The sequence below is a fragment of the Phacochoerus africanus genome, chromosome 13 (assembly GCF_016906955.1).
Source record: "Phacochoerus africanus isolate WHEZ1 chromosome 13, ROS_Pafr_v1, whole genome shotgun sequence".
Taxonomy (NCBI): domain Eukaryota; kingdom Metazoa; phylum Chordata; class Mammalia; order Artiodactyla; family Suidae; genus Phacochoerus; species Phacochoerus africanus.
The window spans coordinates 67,679,276-67,690,258 of NC_062556.1; positions in this window are offsets into that span (position 1 = coordinate 67,679,276).

The window sequence follows — 10,983 nt, forward strand, 5'->3', positions numbered from 1 at the left end:
ATGTAGTTTCCCATAAAAATTTACACATTATCTAATAAAAATGCTACTTAATCTAAGATATAGTTATAAATAATTGTGTGCAACAAATAAAATTACAAATAAATGTGTATTTTTACATACAATTTACCATTATTCATTTTTTTCATTTGGAGTTGCACTGTAGTGAACTTATAAAAAGAGAAATTTTTTTTTTGCCTTTTCTAGGGCCGCTCTCACGACATATGGAGGTTCCCAGGCTAGGGGTCGAATCGGAGCTACAGCTGCTGGCCTACACCACAGCTACAGCAGCGCCAGATCCAAGCCATGTCTGCAACCCACACACAGCTCACAGCAACGCCGGATCCTTAACCCACTAAGCGAGGCCGGGGATCGAACCTGAAACCTCATGGTTCCTAGTCAGATTCATTTCCACTGTGCCACAACAGGAACTCCAAAAAGAGAAATATTTTAATTTTACAGCTTTATAAACAAATGGTTAAAATCAACCCCAGGCCCTAGTACATTCAACTCTCAATTCTCTGCAGTTTATCAAAGATGAGTTGACCTTTGAAGCTGGTATAGCATAGATTCTAGCAGCATCTGAAAATGAGGTGAAAAAGACATTTCCAGCCGTCTGGTACAACCAGCCCCATGGGAGGAGAGGAAAGGGAGGCAGGCAGGTCTTCCTCTCCCTGATTCTTCCAAACTTTAGCTCCTATTGGCCTGAAGTGCAGTTAACGTCTTTAGGCAATGACATACGCCTGCAGGAAATCCTTTTCCTTGTGCTATAGATTTTACAACCTCTGCTTATTGAAAGGGTACTTTGTACCAGGCCCTGGGCTGGGTGTTTTGCAGGTAAACTACAAATAACCCGAAGAAAGGCTTATAATGACATAGTTGAAGAAATCACTTTCTAACTTAATAACTGTTTGTGTGCGAGATCCTGGGAGACCAGGATAGTTTATCTTTTTTTCTTTTCATTTACTTTTTAGGGCAGCACCTGCAGCATGTGGAAGTTCCCAGGCTAGGGGTTGAATCAGAGCCTATGCCACAGCCACAGCGACACCAGGTCTGAGCAGCGTCTGGGAACAATGCCACAGCTTGCGACAACGCCCAATCCTTAGCCCATTGAGCGAGGCAAGGGATGGAACCTGCATCCTCATGGACACTGTGTTGGGTTCCTAACCCACAAAGCCACAATGGGAACTCCTGCTATCAGCTTTCTGAAGTCAGGAGTCAGGGATGCTAGACTCAGGGCTGCCCCATGGCAGTATTAATTCCTGTGCCACACAAAGACACCCAACAAGGGAGTGAGAAAGCCCCAAGTCTGGCTCATTGTTCCACCTGCCAAGAAAGCTGCATCCGTTTTGATAAAGTGCTCCATAGCCTAAATATTCCACCTAGAGGGGGCACTTTCGTTTAAACTGTCTGCCTATGGGGGTTGCACTTTGCAATTCAAATACCACTACCCACATGTGCCAGCCCTGACTGGACACCTTACAAAGAAATACGCAGCCCTGCCCAACAAAGGATCCTATATAACTTTTTCTTGAACTTCCCATTGGACATTCATATAGGTGAAAAATAGTTGATAAAAATCTAAGCCCAGATGCTAACTCTGTTTTACATAAAAATACAAACAACTTTTTTCATCTTATTTTTCAAACTAATGTTAACATGACTTTCTTGGGTGAATAGACTTAACACGTACATAGATTTGTGTAACCACCATCACATTCAGGTATAGAATATTTCTATCATCACAAGACACCCCCTCTGGGTATTCACCTGCAGTCATATCCTCCTCCCTCCCGTAGCCTCTGGCACCTCCTGAGCTGTTATCCCTCACTGTCGTTTGTCCTTTTGAAAATACCATGTGTCCTAGGATCTAACAGTATGTCGCCTTTTCAGGCTGGCTTCTTTTACTCAGCGTAATGCCTTTGAGATTACTCGAATCATTGACTAGATCAATTCTTTGTCTCTGCCATTTCTGAGCAGTGTTCTGTTGCGTGGATGTACCCCAGTTTATCCATTCATCCACTGAAGGACATTTAGATTTTTTCTAGGTTTTGGTGACTACGAACAGAACGGCTATGGCATGTTCATGTATAGGTTTTTGTATGAACAACAGTTTTCATTGCTCTAGGTGAATATCTAGGAATAGGATCCAAATATATGTACAAGAAATGGCCAGACGGCTTTCTAGAGTGACTGTAGCATTTTGCATTCTTGCCAACAACGTATGAGGGTTTGAATTGCGCTACATCTTTGCCAGCATTTGGTATTACAGTGTTTTCCATTTTAGCCATCGTAATAGGTTTGTAGTGGTATTTCATCGTGGTTTTAATTAATGTCCTTGTCCCTAATAGCTAATGACGCTGAGGATACTCTCATATACTGATTTGCTGTCTACCTCTATTCTCGTTAGTGAGTGTTCAAGTCTTCTGTACATTTTAAGGCAGGGTTTTTTTTTTTTTTCTCTTATTGTTGAGTTTTAGAATTCTTTATGTCTTCTGGATAAAAATCCTTCGTTGGACATATAATTTGAAAACATTTGCTCCAAGTCTATTGTTTGTCTTCCATTTTCTTAGTGGCATCTTTCATAGAGTTTTGATGAAGTCTAAATCTCCAATTGTTTCTTCAATGCATTGTTTTTCATGTCGTGTAAAACAACATTTTGCCTAACTCTAGATCACAAAGAATATGTTCCCATTTAAGGTTTTTGTAGTTTAGGAATTCCCTTTGTGGCTCAGTGGGTTAAGAACCTGACTAGTATCCATGAGCATTCAGGGTCGATTCCTGGCCTCACTCAGTGGGTTAAGGATCTGGTGTTGCTGCAGGCTGCAGTGTAGGTCACAGATGCAGCTTGGATCTGGTGTTGCCCTGGCTGTGGTGTAAGCCTGCAGCTGCAACTCTGATTAGCCACTGAGCCTGGAAACTTCCATATGCCACAGGTAAAACCCTAAAAACAAACAAAAAGATTGTCATAGTTTAGTATTTTACTTTTAGATCTATAATCTGTCTTAAGGTAATTTTTGTATAAATCATTAAGTTTAGGCTGAGGTTCTTTTTTCTTTCTTTTTTTTTTTTTTTTTGCATATTAGTAACCAACTCTCCGAATACTACTTGCTAAAAAGACTATCTTATCTCCATTGACTCGCCTTTGCAACTTCGCTGAAAATCAAATGATCATATTTGTGTGAATCTATTTATAAACTTTTTGTTTTTTTGTTCTTTCCGCACGTGTTTGTTTTTTTTTTTTTCCCATTATTAGTGGCATTTTCAAAGTCTTTGCTTTTTGGATCCATCCTGTGTGTGCACCACCCAGGGGCCCATCTGGGACCAGGGTCTACCCCCTAGTTTGGGTCTCAAAGTTTATAGTGTGCCGTTTAGGGTCAGATCCTCGCCTGTGCAGCGGGGAGGTGGGCCCTGGAGTTCATGACCTTTGTTGAGTGTTCCCTTTCTGCCGTGATGCTGCCACGTTCTCATTCCCCTCGGCTCCCTTTTGTGGTCCTCTGAATTGAAAGTTATCCCACTCCACTGCACACTTCTCAGAATAGGGCTGGTATCCAGGACCAACAGACAGGAGGACAGGAAGGAAAAAGCATTAGGAGTTTGCTTCTCTTCTCGGGCTCACAAGTCCTCTGATTGGAGAGGAAGGCTCCCCAGCCCAGAGTTTTCCATACCTGCAGGGTCCCACTGCTGCTGCTTAGGCTGGGATTGCCTGGCGGGAGGTCTCAAAAGAATGGAGAAAAGGAAAAAACAAACAAACAAAAGAGCTGGATTTCCCTCCACACTCTGAGAAGTCCCTTTTCCAGTCGCTTCAGCCAGAACTAGAGAGCTTTTCCTGAAGCTCTTTCTGTCTTTGCCTGGCATCCCCTTCTAGGTTTCAGATGACTTGGAGTCCAGGCGTGGGGGATACTGCAGGGGGCGAAAATAGGAAACTCACTTGCACTTTGGTGGTAGTTCAGACTCTGGTCTTCCTTCCCCATCCGTCTGCTCCCATTTCCACAGGGCCAGAATTCCTAACCACAAGGCAGTTCTCATACTCTTTTGAGATATACTGAATTTTCCAGTGATGTGCCTAACACGTAAAACCAGAAGATACTGTGATTTTGTTTAGACCTATACAAAAAGGTATTTATTACATTCAAAAATCACCCAAGGCCGTTCTGCCCATGGCATTTGTGTTGCCAGCATCCAACTGGCATTTGCAATTCTATGTTCTCCAGTGACTCTTCATACGCGAGCATTTCTCCTCTCTCCCCACTGTTTTGGGCTTTGCTTGAGGCATTAAAATATTGATATACGTGTTATTTTATTACGAATTACTTAGCTTTGATTTTAATTGTACTATAGGTAGGGTATGGTAGTGGCATTTTTGTGTGATGTGCTTGGCAGATTAAAGAGGGCTTCAATTCCTTTGACATGACTCTTGCCTAGAGGTGCTTTGGGGGTTAGCCCGGCATCTCTCTCTTCCTGTAATTTCGGGGACTCACTGTGCATCCTCTTGAGTGTAGTGGTCTCGGGGTAGCTGGACTTCTCACATGGCAGTTCAAGGTGCCAAGAACATTACCAAAGCTCAGAGCACAGCTGCAAGAATTCTCATGACCTAGCACTGGCTGTCCCCAAAGGCCATCTTCTATTGATTAAGCAAGTAACTAAGGGCCAGGCGAGATAGGGGAGATAAGACAGGAACTGCTCAGAAAGGGCTGATGCCAGGAAAGGCTTGTAGATGAATTAACCACCTGGAAAGCCAAGGTTCCCCACGCTCAGGTCCGTGAATAAGCTGCATAACACTGAGTGAGTCGCAATCACTCATAAAACAAAGAAAGAGGAAAGTCTCATTGGGTGAATTTACATGTAATGTACAAGGTCTATTCTTGTCCTGTATGGAGCAGACAAGGATGTCCTTTGAAGCCCTAAATGCACAGAGCAAAGAGATAATTATTCAATAGCCCAGTGTAAGTATGTGGGTGATATAAGTTAGTGTCTCTGCTCTTCAGGGTTACAGCGGTATTTTTTAAAAAAAACAGGTATGCAAATATATATAAATCAACTTGTATGCAAAAATTGCTATGGAAGAGGTTCACTAAAGAGCTTTATGAATCTAGAAGAGAAATGATTTCTTTTCATCTCTAACCATCTATATTTTTTTTTCATTTTTTTTTTTAGGGCCACATCTGTAGCATATGGAAGTTCCTGGGCGAGGGGTCGAATTGGCGCTGCAGCTGGCAGCCTACACCACAGCCACAGCAACGCCGGATCTGAGCTGCATCTGTGACCTAGGTCGCAGCTCACAGCAACGTGGAATCCTTAACCCACTGATCGAGGCTAGGGATCAAACCTGAATCTTCATGGATACTAGTTGGGTTTTTAACCAGCTGAGGCACAATGGGAACTCCTCATGTGGGGAACTTTAAAAAATAACCAGCCCCCAGTCCCCACCATTTCACGTTATGCAGGTGGGGGGGCCAAGGCTTCAGGATTGATAAAGAACTCTCCACGTGCCTCTCTCTAGTGGGAGTTGGGGTTGTGACCATGCCCGGGTTTCTCTGCTTTCCTAGGGATCAGACTCCCCTGGCTCCTTTGCAACTGGCCCCAATCTCCCAGGGAGATGGACTTAGCAGGGCTGAGAGGGCCCAGGAGTCTACAGTTCCAACAACTGGTGATCCTCCATCAGGGAGTCTCATTAACCCTGCTGTGTTCCAATCCCTTTGCAGTACTTCATGCAGATTCCACTCGAGCCTAAACTATCTAAACCCAAACCTATCTCAGTCTCAAATATAAAGGTCATCCCCACCTCAAAACGCTCCATAAAATCCGAATTCCAAGGCCAGCCCCAAGTTGAATGCTAGCCCCAAGGTTTACTTCAGTTCCTGCCTTGCCACCCACTTGATTCTGACTCACAAATCCATTTGTTAACACCTCTGGGGAAAAGGTCCCACCTTTGACCCTACTTCCCCCCATCCTGTTCGCCACCATTATCTTTATCAGCTGGTGTAACCCTACAGGGGCTTTTTAACACATTTGGGACTTCAGCTTTGGGAGGCAGGCAGACCTTTGCTAGAATCCCAGGTCCACTTTCTGCAAGTTGTTTAATCTAAGGCTCACCTCTCTCTAGCCGTAACATAGGGATAATACCTGCTTTATAGAATTGTTTGGAAGAATTAATAAAAGTCTCATCTGGGAGGCATTTCGAGTTAATAGATGCAACATCCTTACAACCTCTGCAATGATTCCATTTCAGGCCTCAATCCCAGGTCAGTCTAAACTTCTGCTTTAGAAAATCTAGATACAATTGATTTGACAGTGCTGTGAGGGAAGGTCGAAAAAAAAAAAAAAAAAAACTTACCTTCTCAAAAAGAATGAGAAAAATGACGCAAGAATGGTTTGCTGAGATTTCTGATCTCTTTCCCTTCTATCAATGAAAGTTCAGAAAACCAGTTTTAAAAATTTAGAACTACTTAATTTGGACATTTTTACTGTAAGCATTAAGGGAATATTAGTAACAGATGTTTCGTAGTCTTTCTCTTTTGACCTCATTTATAAATCTATCACTCTTCTCTCTGTTTATTTTCTGAAAAACTTATTTTTCTTTTAAAATTGCCAGTACCTTTTCTCAAGGTTTTAGGTTTCACCATAAATCCGCATTTCTCTCCTCTAGAAGAAGCAAAATCATGCATGGAAATGATTTCAGCTTCAAGATTTTCAATATTTTAGAAAATAGAGACAGACGAATGACTTTTTTAAAACTACAACTTCCCATGTTGTATTCCTCAGCAAACACAGGCCTCTCTCCTAGAAGTAGGACATAACCTACTTTTCGGTCAACTATTACGATCAAAAGAAAAGAAAAAATACCTTTAACCTGACTTTAAAGATGGTTCCTTTCTTGGTGGAATGGGTATTAATGGAAATGGAGTTCCCAATAAAAATGGGAAAAGAAGAAAGATGATGCATAAAAGAAATACATTCTTATTAAATATACATACAGGCAGATTCAGGGTCAATCATATTACAGAAAAGATAGTGTTCACTTAAAAATATGTGTATACACTGAAACTTCGAGAATATGTTTGGGGGAGACTGCGTGTGTGTCGGTACATCGTCATTGGAAAGAACGATTGAAAATTCACAGCTGAGCTATTTAACAGTGTTGAAAATTTCAGCAAAATGAACGAGATTGGCGATGATCACATGTGACTTGAAAAAGACAAGGTTATTCTCTGTGCTGAGAGATCTCGTTTCTTTTGACTCTTTTTTTGGTTGGGCCAGAAAAATAATCCTATCCCTCCCTCTGAGTTCTTTCTGGCGGAATTTTCATTCTTGCTCTTTTTCTGCCTTTGGTGTGGCTTGTTCTTTCTCTTTGGTGTGGGTGCCCGCTGTCATGAGAATACATCATTTTTAATTTCTCAGCAATCCATAAACATGCAACGAAAATGAACTAGAAACACGTTTAGCTCAAAAGACCCAAGCTCTTTTAGCCAAACTTTTAAATTCCCTTCAACAACTTCTAGATTAATCTGTGTCCTGTCTGTAGTTGAGTGGTACTGGATACAGCCAAGTAAACAATACCAGGCTTGTTTCACTTGTCAAAGGAGCAATGTTTGAACTCCTAATTGGGATGTAAGACTACCATTTATACACATTTGCAAAGTGACCGTAAACAGACTTGCCAGTATGTGGACACCCTTGTTATTCATTCTTAAAGATGCTGCTTTGGCTAAAACAATGGCAGTTGCTTCGTTGGGTTCTTTCCTCTTTTGGTTTGGACGGAATGAGATGGCAGCTTTCTGCATTGCTGCTGTGCTTTGTCACCTAACTTGTAGAGCCTTTCAGCCTAAAATTTCCTTTTGCTTGAAGTGTCAGATAACATGGAATGAATTAAAGCCTTTCTTGGTCAATATGACAGGTTCATAGGGTAGCAACATAGGTTTTTAATCTCAATGAGAGACAACCTGACCAAAGGCTGAGTACATTAAACATTCTGTAAAAGGATGAGCATCACAGTGGGAGAAAGCCCCGGGCTGGGGTTGTAACGGCAGACAAGGAGAAAAGGAGAGAGACGTCGCTGATTTTGTCTGCTGCTGTTGTTGTTGTTTTTAGATATTGCTGTTTGGCATGGTCTCGTGGGTTTGGGGCCTGAGATGGGAAGCAGAAGATCGGGGCATGGAGTTTGGTGGTAAAACAATACAGATCCTAAAGGGTCCATGACAGCGTGCCTTTCCCTGGAAGGATCAGCGCTAGAACGGCTGAAGCCAGGGCAGGGGACAATAGTCACAATATTTTTGCCATGACTTTCCTAATACCTCACAAAGCACAAACATCTACTCCAAGAGGAGTTTTGATTGGCTGCTGTGGAACGGGCACTATGGTGATAAAAAACGTCCTTGGGACTGGTCAAGGAATTCCACAACGGCAGTGCTAGGACCAAGGAGAAGCTCCAGGGGGTGGATCTCAGTCCAGTCTAGCAAGCAGAGTGCTGCGCTCCAAGCCGCCTGATCTTGGACGCTCACCCCAGCCCACGGACGCTCCCCTGCATGATTTCTGCCTTTGCACAGGCTCAGCCCTGCCCCACCCCGTAACCCAAACAACCAACAGCCCAGATGACCCTTGAAAAGCTCCACTTGAAGGTTTTTCCCACCTTGGGACTACACTGTGCCCACGGCTGGGGAGGTCAGAAATGCCGGCAGTTAACTCCTCTCAGGGCGCCCTGGGCAAATGAAGAATTGGTGGATAAATACCCAGCCCCTTGCCCCTCGGTTGGGTACGCCTGCGGCATATGGATGTTCCCAGGCTAGGGGTTGAATCAGAGCTGCAGCCGCCGGCCTTTGCCACAGCCACACCAGATCCTTCACCCACTGAGCAGGGCCAGGGATTGAACCCGCATACGCATGGATCATGGATCCTAGTCGGGTTCTTAACCTGATGAGCCACCAGGGGAACTCCCCAGTTCTGAGTTTTAATTCGTGGTTTTTCCGAGTGCGGTGGTGGGATCGAGCTCTCTCTGCCCTCAGTGTTAATTGCATGGTAATGAACCCTTTCTTGCCTCCGTCCCTTCCCTGTCTCATGTCCACCATGTCCAGCGTTTCCTGGGCCCCTTCTCTCACATGAGCCACTTGCCCTTGAATCTTTATCTCAGGCTCTGCCAATGCATGAGGCCTGACACCATGTCTAGCACACAGCAGGCACTCAATAAATACATAAATAAATTACCTAACGCTGGGCAGAGCATCTCTCGGTTTCGAAGATGGCATTTCTGCACTGGGAGAGAGGCTGCACCGGAGGACCACGAAGGATTCCTCCAGGGGCAAGAATTTCCCAGTGTAGAAATATATTGCCAACTAGGAGACCTGGAAGAGGAGCTGTGGGATGCGAATGTGAAGAAAAGAGACCTTCCCCCCTCTGTGCTGACACGCTTTCCATGTGCAGGGGGTGGGGGACCAGGATCACAGGTTAGTTATGAAGTCATTCAATTTCTGGAGCCAACACGTTGCCTTTTATGGACACGGCAGCCCAGGGTGCTGGGTAGAGAGAGATTTTCCATCACGGTCTATATAGTTCACAGCTTCTAGTCACAACTAGAGGAGCCAAAAATAATATAAGATATTCAAACCCTAGATTGTTGTATTATAAATACAGATGGTCGAAATCATATACGAAATAAAATTTTAATTACCATATGGCCAGGATTCTCATAACACTCCTTTAGGGCTCACTGGCACTGCATGAATATTTCTGTGCTACAAGTGAGGAGATGAGTCACAAAAATTGTAAAGAGAACGTGCTGAAGTCTTTAGAGCTGCCATCTGAAGACACTGGAAGAAACTGTTCCTGACTGCTCTTCTCATAATGTTCGGGCAAGCACGGGCTTTCATCGCAGACTCTCAAATCTTCCTAATGTATTTTTATAAGCGTCCAAACCTTTGTGGGTAATGAGCTACGGAAGAGCTATTTGTGAAGGGGAGTTTGATAAAATGATACATTTTGGAGATAAAATGTGAATACGAAAATCAGATTTTTCTTTTCCATAACAACTAAGAGTTTAACATGGTTGAACAAAATCAGATTTTTTTTTCAGAGTAGTTAGAAGTTTAATACCGTCAGGCATATGCAAACTGAGGTCCCCACCTCCAAGCAGCTGCCCAGCTGGGAAGTCTCTAATCTCCACATCCTTTCTGTCAGAGCAGGAGTTTAGGGATGGAGGAGACAGGACCAGACAGACCAGGGGGGGTCTGCACCTGGAGTCTACATTTGCTCATGGAGCAGTGACAGATGTATGGAGAGAGGGGACCCATGTGCAGGCAGTGTGTCACCTGCTGAGAGGACCGTGGCTGGCAATGAACTGGGCAGTGCTTAGCACTTAGGAAATCCAGAAAAATACAGCTGGTCCTCTGTATTTCCTGGTTCCCCATCTTCAGATTCAACCAACCACGAATTCAGCCAGACTCAGATGGAGGCGGTGGGGGGCCGGGAGGGAGGAAGTATTCCAAAAAGTTCCAAAAATCAAAGCTTGGTGCCCACTATTTTTCCTCCAGTATATGGAGTTCCTGGTCCAGGGATCAGATGGATCCTCAACCCACTCTGCTGGGCTGGGGATCGAACCTGCAACCCAGCAATGTAGAGACACCACTGCAGATCCCACTGCACCACAGCAGAAACTCTGTCACTCCATACTTTTCTTGTAGGGAGAAGTCATACAGTTGTAAATGGCAGAGCTAAGCCCATTTGGATTATAGTCCAGCGTATTAAATACCATGCTGCATGCCTTCTTCCTATTTATTTTTTAAAGTTTTTGGCCGCACCTGCAGCATGTGGAAATTCCGGGGCCAGGGATCAAACCCACGCCATAGCAGCAACCCAAGCCACAGCAGTAATAATGCTGGATGCTTAACCTGCGTACCACCAGGGAACTCCCCAACTATTTACATAGTATTTACATTGTAATCATAACTATTCACATAGCTTTTATATTGTATTAGGTATTGGAAGAAATCTAGA